Source organism: Oncorhynchus tshawytscha, unplaced genomic scaffold (genome assembly GCF_018296145.1).
Source record: "Oncorhynchus tshawytscha isolate Ot180627B unplaced genomic scaffold, Otsh_v2.0 Un_scaffold_1176_pilon_pilon, whole genome shotgun sequence".
In the NCBI taxonomy this organism is placed as follows: domain Eukaryota; kingdom Metazoa; phylum Chordata; class Actinopteri; order Salmoniformes; family Salmonidae; genus Oncorhynchus; species Oncorhynchus tshawytscha.
Genome location: NW_024609681.1, coordinates 31,344 through 47,500, shown reverse-complemented (window position 1 = coordinate 47,500; position 16,157 = coordinate 31,344). Strand labels below are relative to the sequence as shown.

At 47.9% G+C, this 16,157-nt stretch overlaps 1 pseudogene; it reads left to right on the top strand.

Annotated features, from left to right (window-relative positions):
- Positions 1-16,157, top strand: part of LOC121845471 — a 66,269-nt pseudogene that overhangs the window by 19,100 nt on the left and 31,012 nt on the right.

Below are 16,157 nucleotides of genomic sequence, written 5' to 3'. Positions count from 1 at the left end.
AGGGGTAATGATGTCTCTCTCTGATCCTTAGGGGTAATGATGTCATGTCCACTGGGTTTATCATGATGGCGCTATCTGGCGCTGATAGCCCTTTAAATTAGAGTTATGGGGAAGGGTTTGGCTGTGACACCTCTGACTGAGAGACATGGAAGAGTTTGACTGTGACACCTCTGACTGATAAACTTGGGGAAGGGTTTGACTGTGACACCTCTGACTGAGAAACTTGGGGAAGGGTTTGGCTGTGGGGAAGGGTTTGGCTAACACCTCTGACTGAGAGACATGGGGAAGGGTTTGGCTGTAACACCTCTGACTGAGAGACATGGGAAGGGTTTGACTGTGACACCTCTGAGAAACTTGGGGAAGGGTTTGACTGTGACACCTCTGAGAAACCTGGGGAAGGGTTTGGCTGTGACACCTCTGACTGAGAAACTTGGGGAAGGGTTTGACTGTGACACCTCTGAGAAACTTGGGGAAGGGTTTGGCTGTGACACCTCTGACTGAGAAACTTGGGGAAGGGTTTGACTGTGACACCTCTGAGAAACTTGGGGAAGGGTTTGACTGTGACACCTCTGAGATACTTGGGGAAGGGTTTGACTGTGACACCTCTGAGAAACTTGGGGAAGGGTTTGACTGTGACACCTCTGAGATACTTGGAAGGGTTTGACTGTGACACCTCTGACTGAGAGACATGGGGAAGGGTTTGACTGTAACACCTCTGACTGAGAGACATGGGGAAGGGTTTGGCTGTAACACCTCTGACTGAGAGACATGGGGAAGAGTTTGGCTGTGACACCATTGACTGAAATTGTCAACGAGGTGTCACACTCAAACCATTCCCCATGCTATAGAGGTATGAGGTCATTGCCAAGTAGGGTGTGTGTGTGTGTGTCTCTCTTTCTCTCTTTCTCAGTGTGTGTGTGTGTGTCTCTCTCAGTGTTTGTGTGTGTCTCTCAGTGTGTGTGTGTGTCTCTCTCAGTCTGTGTCTCTCTGTGTGTGTGTGTGTGTGTGTGTGTGACAACTGAGAGGGCCGAGGAGAAACAACTGATCATAAAACACACACACACACACACACACACACACACACACACACACACCCTTTGGCCCAGAGCCCGAAAGAGCAGAGAGACTAAACCAGGTGAGAAACACATTAGTACCTGACTGACTGGTGTGTGTTTCTGTAAGTGTAGAGGAGTGATGATCTGTTGAACAGTTCTGACTGATTAGATTAGCGGACGGAGACTTGGAGAGAGAGGGGGAGGGAATGCTATTTTCCAAAGCGGCCAGGGCTAGTTGGGTGTTATGTAGAATGCTATTTTCAAAGCGGCCAGGGCTCTCCTCTCCTCTCCTCTCCTCTCCTCTCCTCTCTCTCTCTCTCCCTCCCTCCCTCCCTCCCTCCCCTCCCTCCCCTCCCCTCCCCTCTCCCCTCCCCTCCCCTCCCTCCTCTCCTCTCCCTCTCCCTCCCTCCCTCCCTCCCTCCCTCCCTCCCTCCCTCCCTCCCTCCCTCCCCTCCCCTCCCTCCCTCTCCCCTCCCCTCCCCTCCCCTCCCCTCCCCTCCCTCTCCTCTCCCCTCCCCTCCCCTCCCCTCCCTCCCCTCCCCTCCCCTCCCCCCTCCCCTCCCCTCCCCTCCCCTCTCCCCCTCCCTCCTCCTCCCCCCTCGCTGTTTTCTGATGTGCCCTCCCTCCCTCTCTCCTATCCTCCTTCCCCTCCCTCCCTCCCTCCCTCTCCCCCATCCTTCTTCTCCTCCCTTCCCTCCCTCCCTCCCTCTCTCCTATCCTCCTTCCCCCCCTCCCTCTCTCTTATCCTCCTCCCTTCCCTCCCTCCTCTCTCTTACCCTCTCCCCATCCTTCTTCTCCTCCCTCCCTCCCTCCCTCCCTCCCTCCCTCCCTCCCTCCCTCCCTCCCTCCCTCCCTCCCTCCCTCCCTCCCTCCCTCCCCTCCCCTCCCCCCCTCCCCCCTCCCCTCCCCTCCCCCCTCCCCTCTCCTCCTCCCCTCCCCTCTCCCTCCCCTCCCCTCCCCCCTCCCCTCCCCTCCCCCTCCTCCCTCTCCTCCTCCTCCCCCCTCCCCTCTCCCTCCCTCCCCTCCCCTCTCCCCTCCCCCCCCCCTCTCCCCTCTCCCCTCTCCTCTCCTCTCCTCTCCTCTCCTCTCCTCTCCCTCCCTCTCCTCTCCTCTCCTCTCCTCTCCTCTCCTCTCCTCTCCCCTCCCCTCTCCTCTCCTCTCCTCTCCCCCCCTCCCTCCCTCCCTCCCTCCCGCCCTCCCCTCCCCCTCCCTCCCTCCCTCCCTCCCTCCCTCCCTCCCTCCCTCCCTCCCTCCCTCCCTCTCCTCCCCTCCCCTCCTCTCCTCTCCCCCCCCTCCCTCCCTCCCTCCCTCCCTCCCTCCCCTCCCTCCCTCCCTCCCTCCCTCCCTCCCTCCCTCCCTCCCTCCCTCCCTCCCTCCTCCCTCTCCTCTCCTCTCCCCTCCCCTCCCTCCCTCCCTCCCTCCCTCCCTCCCCTCCCTCCCCTCCCCCCTCCCTCCCTCCCTCCCTCCCTCCCTCCCTCCCTCCCCTCCCTCCCTCCCTCCCTCCCTCTCCTCCCCTCTCCCCCCTCCCCTCCCCTCCTCCTCCCTCCTCTCCCCTCCCCTCCCCTCCCTCCCTCCCTCCCTCCCTCCCCCCTCCCTCCCTCCCCCTCCCCTCTCCTCTCCCCTCCCCTCCCTCCCTCCCTCCCTCCCTCCCTCCCTCCCTCCCTCTCCTCTCCTCTCCTCTCCTCCCCTCTCCCTCTCCCCCTCCCCTCCCTCCCTTCCCTCTCCTCTCCTCCCCTCTCCTCTCCTCTCCTCCCCTCCCCTCCCCTCCCTCCCTCTGTGTATGTGTGTTGCAGGTGTCCCGGTGAGACTGGTAGGAGGGGAGAGCATTAATGAGGGGAGAGTAGAGGTGTACCTCCAGGGGACCTGGGGGACGGTGTGTGACGATGGATGGACAGACGTAAACGCAGAGGTGGTGTGTCGACAGCTGGGACACAGGTCTGTAACACTACCGGTGACTCACTGTTTCTATAGTAACATGACTCACTCTACATTGGCCATAGTGTTTCTATAGTAACGTGACTCACTCCACGTTGACCAGTGTTTCTATAGTAACGGGACTCACTCCACATTAACCAGTGTTTCTATAGTAACGGGACTCACTCCACATTGACCAGTGTTTCTATAGTAACGTGACTCACTCCACATTGACCAGAGTGTTTCTATAGTAACGTGACTCACTCCACATTGACCAGAGTGTTTCTATAGTAACGTGACTCACTCCACATTGACCAGAGTGTTTCTATAGTAACGTGACTCACTCCACATTGACCAGAGTGTTTCTATAGTAACGTGACTCACTCCACGTTGACCAGTGTTTCTATAGTAACAGGACTCACTCCACATTGACCAGTGTTTCTATAGTAACAGGACTCACTCCACATTGACCAGTGTTTCTATAGTAACGGGACTCACTCCCCCAGTTCCTCCCCACCCTGTCTTCTTCCATTCTCTCTCCACATTGACCAGTGTTTCTATAGTAACAGGACTCACTCCACATTGACCAGTGTTTCTATAGTAACAGGACTCACTCCACATTGACCAGTGTTTCTATAGTAACGTGACTCACTCCACATTGACCAGAGTGTTTCTATAGTAACGTGACTCCTCCACATTGACCAGTGTTTCTATAGTAACGTGACTCACTCCACATTGACCAGAGTGTTTCTATAGTAACGTGACTCACTCCACGTTGACCAGAGTGTTTCTATAGTGTTTCTAACGTGACTCACTCCACGTTGACCAGTGTTTCTATAGTAACAGGACTCACTCCACATTGACCAGTGTTTCTATAGTAACGGGACTCACTCCCCCAGTTCCTCCCCACCCTGTCTTCTTCCATTCTCTCTCCACATTGACCAGTGTTTCTATAGTAACAGGACTCTCTCCACATTGACCAGTGTTTCTATAGTAACGTGACTCTCTCCCCCTCCATCCCCACCCTGTCTTCTTCCATTCTCTTTCCACATTGACCAGAGTGTTTCTATAGTAACGTGACTCACTCCACATTGACCAGTGTTTCTATAGTAACGGGACTCACTCCCCCTTCCTCCCCACCCTGTCTTCTTCCATTCTCTCTCCACATTGACCAGTGTTTCTATAGTAACAGGACTCACTCCACATTGACCAGTGTTTCTATAGTAACAGGACTCACTCCACGTTGACCAGTGTTTCTATAGTAACGTGACTCACTCCACATTGACCAGAGTGTTTCTATAGTAACGTGACTCTCTCCACATTGACCAGTGTTTCTATAGTAACGTGACTCTCTCCCCCTCCATCCCCACCCTGTCTTCTTCCATTCTCTTTCCACATTGACCAGTGTTTCTATAGTAACAGGACTCACTCCACATTGACCAGTGTTTCTATAGTAACAGGACTCACTCCACGTTGACCAGTGTTTCTATAGTAACGTGACTCACTCCACATTGACCAGAGTGTTTCTATAGTAACGTGACTGTTTCTACTCTCACATTGACCAGAGTGTTTCTATAGTAACGTGACTCACTCCACATTGACCAGTGTTTCTATAGTAACGTGACTCACCCACCATTGACCAGCGTGTTTCTATAGTAACGTGACTCACTCCACATTGACCAGTGTTTCTATAGTAACAGGACTCACTCCACATTGACCAGTGTTTCTATAGTAACGGGACTCACTCCCCCTTCCTCCCCACCCTGTCTTCTTCCATTCTCTCTCCACATTGACCAGTGTTTCTATAGTAACAGGACTCACTCCACATTGACCAGTGTTTCTATAGTAACAGGACTCACTCCACGTTGACCAGTGTTTCTATAGTAACGTGACTCACTCCACATTGACCAGAGTGTTTCTATAGTAACGTGACTCTCTCCACATTGACCAGTGTTTCTATAGTAACGTGACTCTCTCCCCCTCCATCCCCACCCTGCCTTCTTCCATTCTGTTTCTATAGTAACAGGACTCCACATTGACCAGAGTGTTTCTATAGTAACAGGACTCACTCCAAATTGACCAGAGTTTCTATAGTAACGTGACTCACTCCACATTGACCAGAGTGTTTCTATAGTAACGTGACTCACTCCACATTGACCAGAGTGTTTCTATAGTAACGTGACTCACCACATTGACCAGTGTTTCTATAGTAACGTGACTCACTCCACATTGACCAGAGTGTTTCTATAGTAACGTGACTAACGTGACTCACTCCACATTGACCAGTGTTTCTATAGTAACAGGACTCACTCCACATTGACCAGTGTTTCTATAGTAACGGGACTCACTCCCCACCCTTCCTCCCCACCCTGTTTCTTCCATTCTCTCTCCACATTGACCAGTGTTTCTATAGTAACAGGACTCACTCCACATTGACCAGTGTTTCTATAGTAACAGGACTCACTCCACGTTGACCAGTGTTTCTATAGTAACGTGACTCACTCCACATTGACCAGAGTGTTTCTATAGTAACGTGACTCTCTCCACATTGACCAGTGTTTCTATAGTAACGTGACTCTCTCCCCCTCCATCCCCACCCTGTCTTCTTCCATTCTCTCTCCACATTGACCAGTGTTTCTATAGTAACAGGACTCACTCCACATTGACCAGTGTTTCTATAGTAACAGGACTCACTCCACGTTGACCAGTGTTTCTATAGTAACAGGACTCACTCCACATTGACCAGAGTGTTTCTATAGTAACGTGACTCACTCCACATTGACCAGAGTGTTTCTATAGTAACGTGACTCCCTCCACATTGACCAGTGTTTCTATAGTAACGTGACTCACTCCACATTGACCAGAGTGTTTCTATAGTAACGTGACTCACTCCACATTGACCAGTGTTTCTATAGTAACAGGACTCACTCCACATTGACCAGTGTTTCTATAGTAACGGGACTCACTCCCCCTTCCTCCCCACCCTGTCTTCTTCCATTCTCTCTCCACATTGACCAGTGTTTCTATAGTAACAGGACTCACTCCACATTGACCAGTGTTTCTATAGTAACAGGACTCACTCCACGTTGACCAGTGTTTCTATAGTAACGTGACTCACTCCACATTGACCAGAGTGTTTCTATAGTAACGTGACTCTCTCCACATTGACCAGTGTTTCTATAGTAACGTGACTCTCTCCCCCTCCATCCCCACCCTGCCTTCTTCCATTCTCTCTCCACATTGACCAGAGTGTTTCTATAGTAACAGGACTCACTCCACATTGACCAGTGTTTCTATAGTAACAGGACTCACTCCACATTGACCAGTGTTTCTATAGTAACGTGACTCACTCCACATTGACCAGAGTGTTTCTATAGTAACGTGACTCACTCCACATTGACCAGAGTGTTTCTATAGTAACGTGACTCCCTCCACATTGACCAGTGTTTCTATAGTAACGTGACTCACTCCACATTGACCAGAGTGTTTCTATAGTAACGTGACTCACTCCACATTGACCAGTGTTTCTATAGTAACAGGACTCACTCCACATTGACCAGTGTTTCTATAGTAACGGGACTCACTCCCCTTCCTCCCCACCCTGTCTTCTTCCATTCTCACTCCACATTGACCAGTGTTTCTATAGTAACAGGACTCACTCCACATTGACCAGTGTTTCTATAGTAACGGACTCACTCCCCCTTCCTCCCCACCCTGTCTTCTTCCATTCTCTCTCCACATTGACCAGTGTTTCTATAGTAACAGGACTCACTCCACGTTGACCAGTGTTTCTATAGTAACAGGACTCACTCCACATTGACCAGTGTTTCTATAGTAACAGGACTCCCTCCACATTGACCAGTGTTTCTATAGTAACGTGACTCTCTCCCCCTTCATCCCCACCCTGCCTTCTTCCATTCTCTCTCCACATTGACCAGTGTGTTTCTATAGTAACAGGACTCACTCCACATTGACCAGTGTTTCTATAGTAACGTGACTCCCTCCACATTGACCAGTGTTTCTATAGTAACAGGACTCACTCCACATTGACCAGAGTGTTTCTATAGTAACGTGACTCCCTCCACATTGACCAGTGTTTCTATAGTAACGTGACTCTCTCCCCCTTCTTCCCCACCCTGTCTTCTTCCATTCTCTCTCCACATTGACCAGCGTGTTTCTATAGTAACGTGACTCCTCCACATTGACCAGTGTTTCTATAGTAACGTGACTCTCTCCCCCACTTCATCCCCACCCTGCCTTCTTCCATTCTCACTCCACATTGACCAGTGTTTCTATAGTAACGTGACTCTCTCCCCTTCATCCCCACCCTGTCTTCTTCCATTCTCTCTCCACATTGACCAGAGTGTTTCTATAGTAACGTGACTCCCTCAAAATTGACCAGTGTTTCTATAGTAACGTGACTCTCTCCCCCTTCATCCCCACCCTGCCTTCTTCCATTCTCACTCCACATTGACCAGTGTTTCTATAGTAACGTGACTCTCTCCCCCTTCATCCCCACCCTGCCTTCTTCCATTCTCACTCCACATTGACCAGTGTTTCTATAGTAACGTGACTCTCTCACCCTTCATCCCCACCCTGCCTTCTTCCATTCTCTCTCCACATTGACCAGTGTTTCTATAGTAACGTGACTCTCTCCCCCTTCATCCCCACCCTGCCTTCTTCCATTCTCACTCCACATTGACCAGTGTTTCTATAGTAACGTGACTCTCTCACCCTTCATCCCCACCCTGCCTTCTTCCATCTCTCTCCACATTGACCAGTGTTTCTATAGTAACGTGACTCTCTCCCCCTTCATCCCCACCCTGTCTTCTTCCATTCTCTCTCCCTCTGTTTTAGTCTACACTTCATCATGTTTTTCAGAGCAGGGCATTCCTCCGTGTCTCGCTACACGCTACAATTTACACGGTACACACACGCGTGTGACTTGGGCCAAGTGGACTGGTAGACTGTAGTCTGATACTGACACACACACACACACACACACACACACACACACATGTTAAGTCATTATGAAACACATAAGCTGTAGAACACATTCTGGAAGGTGAGCCTGTGTTTATTTTTCTCTCCTCTACTTTGAGGCTCAAACTCTCCAGTAAGCATATGGTGAGGTGTGTTTAGTGGTGTTTAGTGGTGTTGAGGTGTGTTTAGTGGTGTTGAGGAGTGTTGAGGTGTGTTTAGTGGTGTTGAGGAGTGTTGGGGTGTGGTTAGTGGTGGTGAGGTGTGGTTAGTGGTGTTGAGGTGTGTTTAGTGGTGTTGAGGTGTGTTAAGGAGTGTTTAGTAGTGTTTAGTGGTGTTGAGGTGTGTTTAGTGGTGTTGAGGAGTGTTGAGGTGTGTTTAGGTGTGTTTAGTGGTGTTGAGGTGTGTTTAGTGGTGTTGAGGAGTGTGGGGTGTGGTTAGTGGTGTTGAGGTGTGTTAAGTGGTGTTGAGTGTTTTAGTGTGTTTGAGGTGTGTTTAGGAGTGTTTAGTGGTGTTGAGGTGTGTTTAGTGGTGTTGAGGAGTGTTGAGGTGTGTTTAGGGGTGTTTAGTGGTGTTGAGGTGTGTTTAGTGGTGTTGAGGAGTGTTTAGTGGTGTTGAGGAGTGTTGAGGAGTGTTTAGTGGTGTTGAGGTGTGTTTAGTGGTGTTTAGGTGTGTTGAGTGGTGTTGAGGAGTGTTGAGGTGTTGTGTGGTGTTGAGGTGTGTTTAGTGTTTGAGGTGTGTTTAGTGGTGTGAGTGTTTAGTGGTGTTGAGGTGTGTTTAGTGTGTTTAGTGGTGTTGAGGTGTGTTTAGTGGTGTTGAGGTGTGTTGAGGTGTTTAGTGTGTTGAGGTGTTTAGTTTGAGGTGTGTTTAGGGTGTGTTTAGTGGTGTGTGAGGTGTGTTTAGTGGTGTTGAGGTGTGTTTAGTGTGTTTAGTGGTGTTGAGGTGTTTAGTGTTTGTTTAGGTGTGTTTAGTGGTGTTGAGGTGTGTTGAGGTGTGTTTAGTGGTGTTGAGGTGTGTTTAGTGGTGTTGAGGTGTGTTTAGTGTGTTGAGGTGTGTTTAGTGGTGTTGAGGTGTGTTTAGTGGTGTTGTTGAGGTGTGTTTAGTGTGTTGAGGTGTGTTTAGGTGTGTTTTTAGTGGTGTTGAGGTTGAGGTGTGTTTAGTGTGTTTAGGGTGTGTTTAGTGTGTTGAGGTGTGTTTAGTGGTGTTGAGGTGTGTTTAGTGTTTAGTGTTGAGGTGTGTTTAGTGGTGTTGAGGTGTGTTTAGTGGTGTTGAGGTGTGTTTAGTGGTGTTGAGGTGTGTTTAGTGTGTGTGTTTTAGTGGTGTTGAGGTGTGTTTAGTGTGTGTGGTGTTGAGGTGTGTTTAGTGGTGTTGAGGTGTGTTTAGTTGAGTGTGTTTAGGTGTGTTTAGTGGTGTTGAGGTGTGTTGTGGTGTTGAGGTGTTTAGTGGTGTTGAGGTGTGTTTAGTGTTTAGTGGTGTTGAGGTGTGTGAGGTGTTTAGTGGTGTTGAGGTGTGTTTAGTGGTGTTGAGGTGTGTTTAGTAGGGTGTTGAGTGTTGAGGTGTGTTTAGTGGTGTGAGGTGTGTTTAGTGGTGTTGAGGTGTGTGTTTAGTGGTGTTGTGTGTTTAGTGTGTTTAGTGGTGTTGAGGTGTGTTTTAGTGGTGTTGAGGTGTGTTTAGTGGTGTTGAGGTGTGTTTAGGTGTGTTTAGGTGTGTTGAGGAGTGTTGGTAGTGGTGTGTGAGGTGTGTTTAGTGGTGTTGAGGTGTGTTTAGGTGTGTTTAGTGGTGTTGAGGTGTGTGAGGTGTGTTTAGTGGTGTTGAGGTGTGTTTAGTGGTGTTGAGGTGTGTTTAGTAGTGTTGAGGTGTGTTGAGTGTGTGTTGAGGTGTGTGTAGTAGTGAGGTTGTTGAGTAGTGTGAGTGTTAGTGGTGTTGAGTGTGTGTTAGTGGTGATGAGGTGTGTTTAGTAGTGTTGAGGTGTGTTTAGTAGTGTGAGGTTTAGTAGTGATGAGGTGTGTGAGGTAGTGTGTTTGAGGTGTGTTTAGTAGTGTTGAGGTGTGTTTAGTGGTGTTGAGGTGTGTGTTTAGTAGTGTTGAGGTGTGTTGAGTGTGTTGAGGTGTGTGTTAGTAGTGATGAGGTGTGTGTAGTAGTGTTGAGGTGTGTTTAGTAGTGATGAGGTGTGTTAGTAGTGTGGTGTTGTGTTGATGAGGTGTGTTTAGTGAGTGTTGAGGTGTGTGTGTAGTGTTGAGGTGTGTGTAGTAGTGATGAGGTGTGTGATGAGGTGTGTTTAGTGGTGTTGAGGTGTGTGTAGTAGTGATGAGGTGTGTGTAGTAGTGATGAGGTGTGAGGTGTAGTAGTGATGAGGTGTGTTTAGTAGTGTTGAGGTGTGTTTAGTAGTGTGTTGAGGTGTGAGGTGTGTGTAGTAGTGATGAGGTGTGTTTAGTAGTGATGAGGTGTGTGTGTAGTGATGAGGTGTGTGTAGTAGTGTTGAGGTGTGTGTAGTAGTGTTGAGGTGTGTGTAGTAGTGATGAGGTGTGTGTAGTAGTGATGAGGTGTGTGTGTTAGGTGTGTTGAGGTGTGTGTAGTGAGTGTGTGAGGTGTGTGTGTAGTAGTGTTGAGGTGTGTTTAGTGGTGTGTGTTGAGGTGTGTGTAGTAGTGTTGAGGTGTGTGTAGTAGTGTTGAGGTGTGTGTAGTGTGTGTGATGAGGTGTGTGTAGTGTGTAGTTGTTGAGTGTTGAGGTGTGTTGTTTAGTGGTGTTGAGGTGTGTTAGTAGTAGTGTTGAGGTGTGTGTTGAGTAGTAGTGGTGAGGTGTGTGTAGTAGTGTTGAGGTGTGTTTAGGTGTGTTGAGGTGTGTGTAGTGTTGAGGTGTGTGGAGTAGTGATGTGTAGTAGTGTTGAGGTGTGTTTAGTAGTAGTGTGTTGAGGTGTGTTTAGTAGTGTGAGGTGTGTTTAGTAGTGTGTGAGGTGTGTTTAGTAGTGATGAGGTGTGTGTAGTAGTGATGAGGTGTGTTTAGTGTGTGTGTAGTGAGGTGTGTGGTGTGTGAGGTGTGTTTAGTGTGTTGAGTGTGTGTTAGTAGTGTTGAGGTGGTGCTGAGGTGTTGAGGTGTGTTAGTGTAGTAGTGTTTAGTGGTGTTGAGGTGTGTTTAGTGGTGTGTGAGGTGTGTGTAGTAGTGTTGAGGTGTGTTTAGTGTGTTGAGGTGTGTGTTGAGGTGTGTTAGTAGTGTTGAGGTGTGTGTTGAGGTAGTAGTGTTGAGGTGTGTTTAGTAGTGATGAGGTGAGGTGTGTTTAGTAGGTGAGGTGTGTGGAGTAGTGTTGAGGTGTGTGTAGTAGTGTTGAGGTGTGTGTAGTGTTGAGGTGTGGAGTAGTGTGAGGTGTGTGTAGTAGTGATGAGGTGTGTGTAGTAGTGATGAGGTGTGTGTAGTAGTGATGAGGTGTGTTGAGGTGTGTGTTAGGTGTGTTGTGTTGAGTGTGTTGTAGTAGTGATGTGTTGTAGTGTTGAGGTGTGTGTAGTAGTGATGAGGTGTGTGTAGTAGTGATGAGGTGTGTTAGTAGTGAGGTGTTGAGTGTGAGGTGTGTTTAGTGGTGTTGAGGTGTGTTTAGTAGTGTTGAGGTGTGTTTAGTGTGTTTAGTGGTGTGATGAGGTGTGTGTAGTGGTGTTTTAGTGGTGTGTGTGTTGAGTAGTGATGAGGTGTGTTTAGTGGTGTTGAGGTGTGTTTAGTGTGTGTTGGGTGTAGTGATGAGGTGTGTGTTTAGTAGTGATGAGGTGTGTTTAGTAGTGTTGAGGTGTGTGTAGTAGTGTTGAGGTGTGTGTAGTAGTGTTGAGGTGTGTGTAGTAGTGATGAGGTGTGTTGAGTAGTGTTGAGGTGTGTGTAGTTGTGTTGAGGTGAGGTGTGTAGTAGTGTTGAGGTGTGTGTAGTAGTGATGAGGTGTGTGTAGTAGTGATGAGGTGTGTTGAGGTGTGTTGAGGTGTGTGTAGTTGTGTTGAGGTGTGTGTAGTAGTGTTGAGGTGTGTGTAGTAGTGATGAGGTGTGTGTAGTAGTGATGAGGTGTGTGTAGTAGTGATGAGGTGTGTGTAGTAGTGATGAGGTGTGTTTAGTGGTGTTGAGGTGTGTTTAGGTGTGTTTAGGTTGGTGTTTAGTGTGTGTTTAGTGGTGTTGAAGTGTGTTTAGTGGTGTGCTGAGGTGTTGAGGTGTGTTTAGTGGTGTTGAGGTGTGTTTAGTGTGTGTGTTGAGTGTGTTGAGGTGTGTTTAGTGTGTGTAGTGTTGAGGTGTGTTTAGTGGTGTTGAGGTGTGTTTAGGTGTGTTTAGTGGTGTTGAGGTGTGTTTAGTGGTGTTGAAGTGTGTTTAGTGATGAGTGTGTTTAGTAGGTGTTGAGGTGTGTTTAGTGGTGTTGAGGTGTGTTTAGTGGAGGTGTGTTTAGTGGTGTGTTGAGGTGTGTGTGTTTAGTAGTGATGAGGTGTGTTTAGTGGTGTTGAGGTGTGTTTAGGTGTGTTTAGTGGTGTTGAGGTATGTTTAGTGGTGTTGAAGTGTGTTTAGTGGTGTTTAGTGGTGTGCTGAGGTGTTGAGGTGTGTTTAGTGGTGTTGAGGTGTGTTTAGTGGTGTGTTGAGGTGTGTGTAGTAGTGATGAGGTGTGTTTAGTGGTGTTGAGGTGTGTTTAGTCGTGTTTAGTAGTGTTGAGGTGTGTTGAGTAGTGTTGAGGTGTGTGTAGTAGTGATGAGATGTGTGTAGTAGTGATGAGGTGTGTTTAGTGGTGTAGTAGTGATGAGGTGTGTGTAGTAGTGTTGAGGTGTGTTGGGGTGTGTGAGGTGTGTTGTTTAGGTGTGTTGGGGTTGAGTGTGAGGTGTGTTGGGGAGTGATGAGGTGTGTGTAGTAGTGATGAGGTGTTTTGAGTAGTAGTGATGAAGTGTGTGTAGTAGTGATGAGGTGTGTGTGTTGAGGTGTGTTTGGGGTGTTGGGGAGTGATGAGGTGTGTGTAGTAGTGATGAGGTGTGTGTGTAGTAGTGATGAGGTGTGTGTAGTAGTGTTGAGGTGTGTGTAGTAGTGCTGAGGTGTGTGTAGTAGTGATGAGGTGTGTTGAGGTGTGTTGAGGTGTGTGTAGTAGTGTTGAGGTGTGTGTAGTAGTGTTGAGGTGTGTGTAGTAGTGTTGAGGTGTGTGTAGTAGTGATGAGGTGTGTGTAGTAGTGATGAGGTGTGTTGAGGTGTGTTGAGGTGTGTGTAGTAGTGTTGAGGTGTGTGTAGTAGTGATGAGGTGTGTGTAGTAGTGATGAGGTGTGTGGAGTAGTGATGAGGTGTGTGTAGTAGTGTTGAGGTGTGTGTAGTAGTGTTGAGGTGTGTGGAGTAGTGATGAGGTGTGTGTAGTAGTGATGAGGTGTGTTGAGGTGTGTTGGGGAGTGTTCAAATCAAATCAAATCAAATTTTATTTGTCACATACACATGGTTAGCAGATGTTAATGCGAGTGTAGCGAAATGCTTGTGAGTGTTGAGGTGTGTGTAGTAGTGATGAGGTGTGTGTAGTAGTGATGAGGTGTGTGGAGTAGTGATGAGGTGTGTGGAGTAGTGATGAGGTGTGTGGAGTAGTGTTGAGGTGTGTGTGATAGTAGTGATGAGGTGTGTGGAGTAGTGATGAGGTGTGTGTAGTAGTGATGTGTGTGTGTTGAGCTGTGTGTGAGTAGTGTTGAGGTGTGTTGGGGAGTGTTGAGGTGTGTGTAGTAGTGTTGAGGTGTGTGTAGTAGTGATGAGGTGTGTTGAGTAGTGTGTGTAGTAGTGTTGAGGTGTGTGGAGTAGTGTTGAGGTGTGTTGGGAGTGTTGAGGTGTGTGTAGTAGTGTTGAGGTGTGTGTAGTAGTGATGAGGTGTGTTGAGGTGTGTGTAGTAGTGTTGAGGTGTGTGTAGTAGTGATGAGGTGTGTGTAGTAGTGATGAGGTGTGTGTAGTAGTGATGAGGTGTGTTGAGGTGTGTGGAGTAGTGTTGAGGTGTGTGGAGTAGTGTTGAGGTGTGTTGGGGAGTGTTGAGGTGTGTTGATGTAGTAGATGGTAGAATCGTTCATTAATATGGATTCATAATGTAATGTAGATGGTAGAATCGTTCATTAATATGGATTCATAATGTAATGTAGATGGTAGAATCGTTCATTAATATGGATTCATAATGTAATGTAGATGGTAGAATCGTTCATTAATATGGATTCATAATGTAATGTAGATGGTAGAATCGTTCATTAATATGGATTCATAATGTAATGTAGATGGTAGAATCGTTCATTAATATGGATTCATAATGTAATGTAGATGGTAGAATCGTTCATTAATATGGATTCATAATGTAATGTAGATGGTAGAATCGTTCATTAATATGGATTCATAATGTAATGTAGATGGTAGAATCGTTCATTAATATGGATTCATAATGTAATGTAGATGGTAGAATCGTTCATTAATATGGATTCATAATGTAATGTAGATTCTCTCTGTTAAGAAACCGTGTAGAGTTGCAGGGGGGGATTTACAAATGCCAAATCTTTCTGGGGGAGGTTTCTATCAGGAGACACCCGTCCCCCTCTCTCTCTCTGTCTCTGTCTCTCTGTGTCTGTCTGTCTCTGTGTTGCTCTGTCTCTCTCTGTGTCGCTCTGTCTCTCTCTGTCTCTCTCTGTGTCACTCTGTCTCTCTCTGTCTCTCTCTGTGTCGCTCTGTGTCGCTCTGTCTCTGTCTCTCTGTGTCTGTCTGTCTCTGTGTTGCTCTGTCTCTCTCTGTCTCTGTCTCTCTGTGTCTGTCTGTCTCTGTGTTGCTCTGTCTCTCTCTGTGTCGCTCTGTCTGTCTCTCTCTGTGTCGCTCTGTCTGTCTCGCTCTGTGTCGCTCTGTCTCTCTCTGTCTCTCTCTGTGTCGCTCTGTCTCTCTCTGTGTCTCTGTCTCTCTCTGTGTCGCTCTGTCTCTCTGTGTCGCTCTGTCTCTCTCTGTGTCTCTGTCTCTCTCTGTCTCTCTCTGTGTCGCTCTGTGTCGCTCTGTCTCTCTCTGTGTCGCTCTGTCTCTCTCTGTGTCGCTCTGTCTCTCTCTGTGTCACTCTGTCTCTCTCTGTCTCTCTCTGTGTCTCTGTCTCTCTCTGTGTCGCTCTGTCTCTCTCTGTCTCTCTCTGTCTCTCTGTCTCTGTCTCTCTCTGTCTCTCTCTGTCTCTCTGTCTCTGTCTCTCTCTGTCTCTCTCTGTCTCTCTGTCTGTCTCTCTCTCTCTCTCTCTGTCTCTCTCTGTGTCTCTCTGTCTCTCTCTGTGTCGCTCTGTCTCTCTCTGTCTCTCTCTGTCTCTCTCTGTCTCTCTCTGTCTGAAAGTATCAGCTCAGTAACATCTGTAGTGAATAAGGCAGACAGAGCAGAGCAGAGCGTGTCACAGCCTCCTGGTTCAGGAAAACAAATTACATACATCATACACACACACACAGAGAGAGAGAGAGAGATGAATGTGTCTCTGAGGCCTCAGTCAGGTTTTATTACTGACTCTAGGAACTCTAAGAATCTGGAGGACAGACAGACAGACATAATGTAGATGGTAGAATCTGGAGGACAGACAGACATAATGTAGATGGTAGAATCTGGAGGACAGACAGACATAATGTAGATGGTAGAATCTGGAGGACAGACAGACATAATGTAGATGGTAGAATCTGGAGGACAGACAGACATAATGTAGATGGTAGAATCTGGAGGACAGACAGACAGACAGACATAATGTAGATGGTAGAATCTGGAGGACAGACAGACATAATGTAGATGGTAGAATCTGGAGGACAGACAGACATAATGTAGATGGTAGAATCTGGAGGACAGACAGACAGACAGACAGACATAATGTAGATGGTAGAATCTGGAGGACAGACAGACATAATGTAGATGGTAGAATCTGGAGGACAGACAGACAGACATAATGTAGATGGTAGAATCTGGAGGACAGACAGACATAATGTAGATGGTAGAATCTGGAGGACAGACAGACAGACAGACAGACAGACAGACAGACAGACAGACAGACAGACAGACAGACAGACATAATGTAGATGGTAGAATCTGGAGGACAGACAGACATAAAGTAGATGGTAGAATCTGGAGGACAGACAGACAGACAGACAGACAGACAGACAGACATAATGTAGATGGTAGAATCTGGAGGACAGACAGACAGACAGACAGACAGACAGACAGACAGACAGACAGACAGACAGACAGACAGACAGACATAA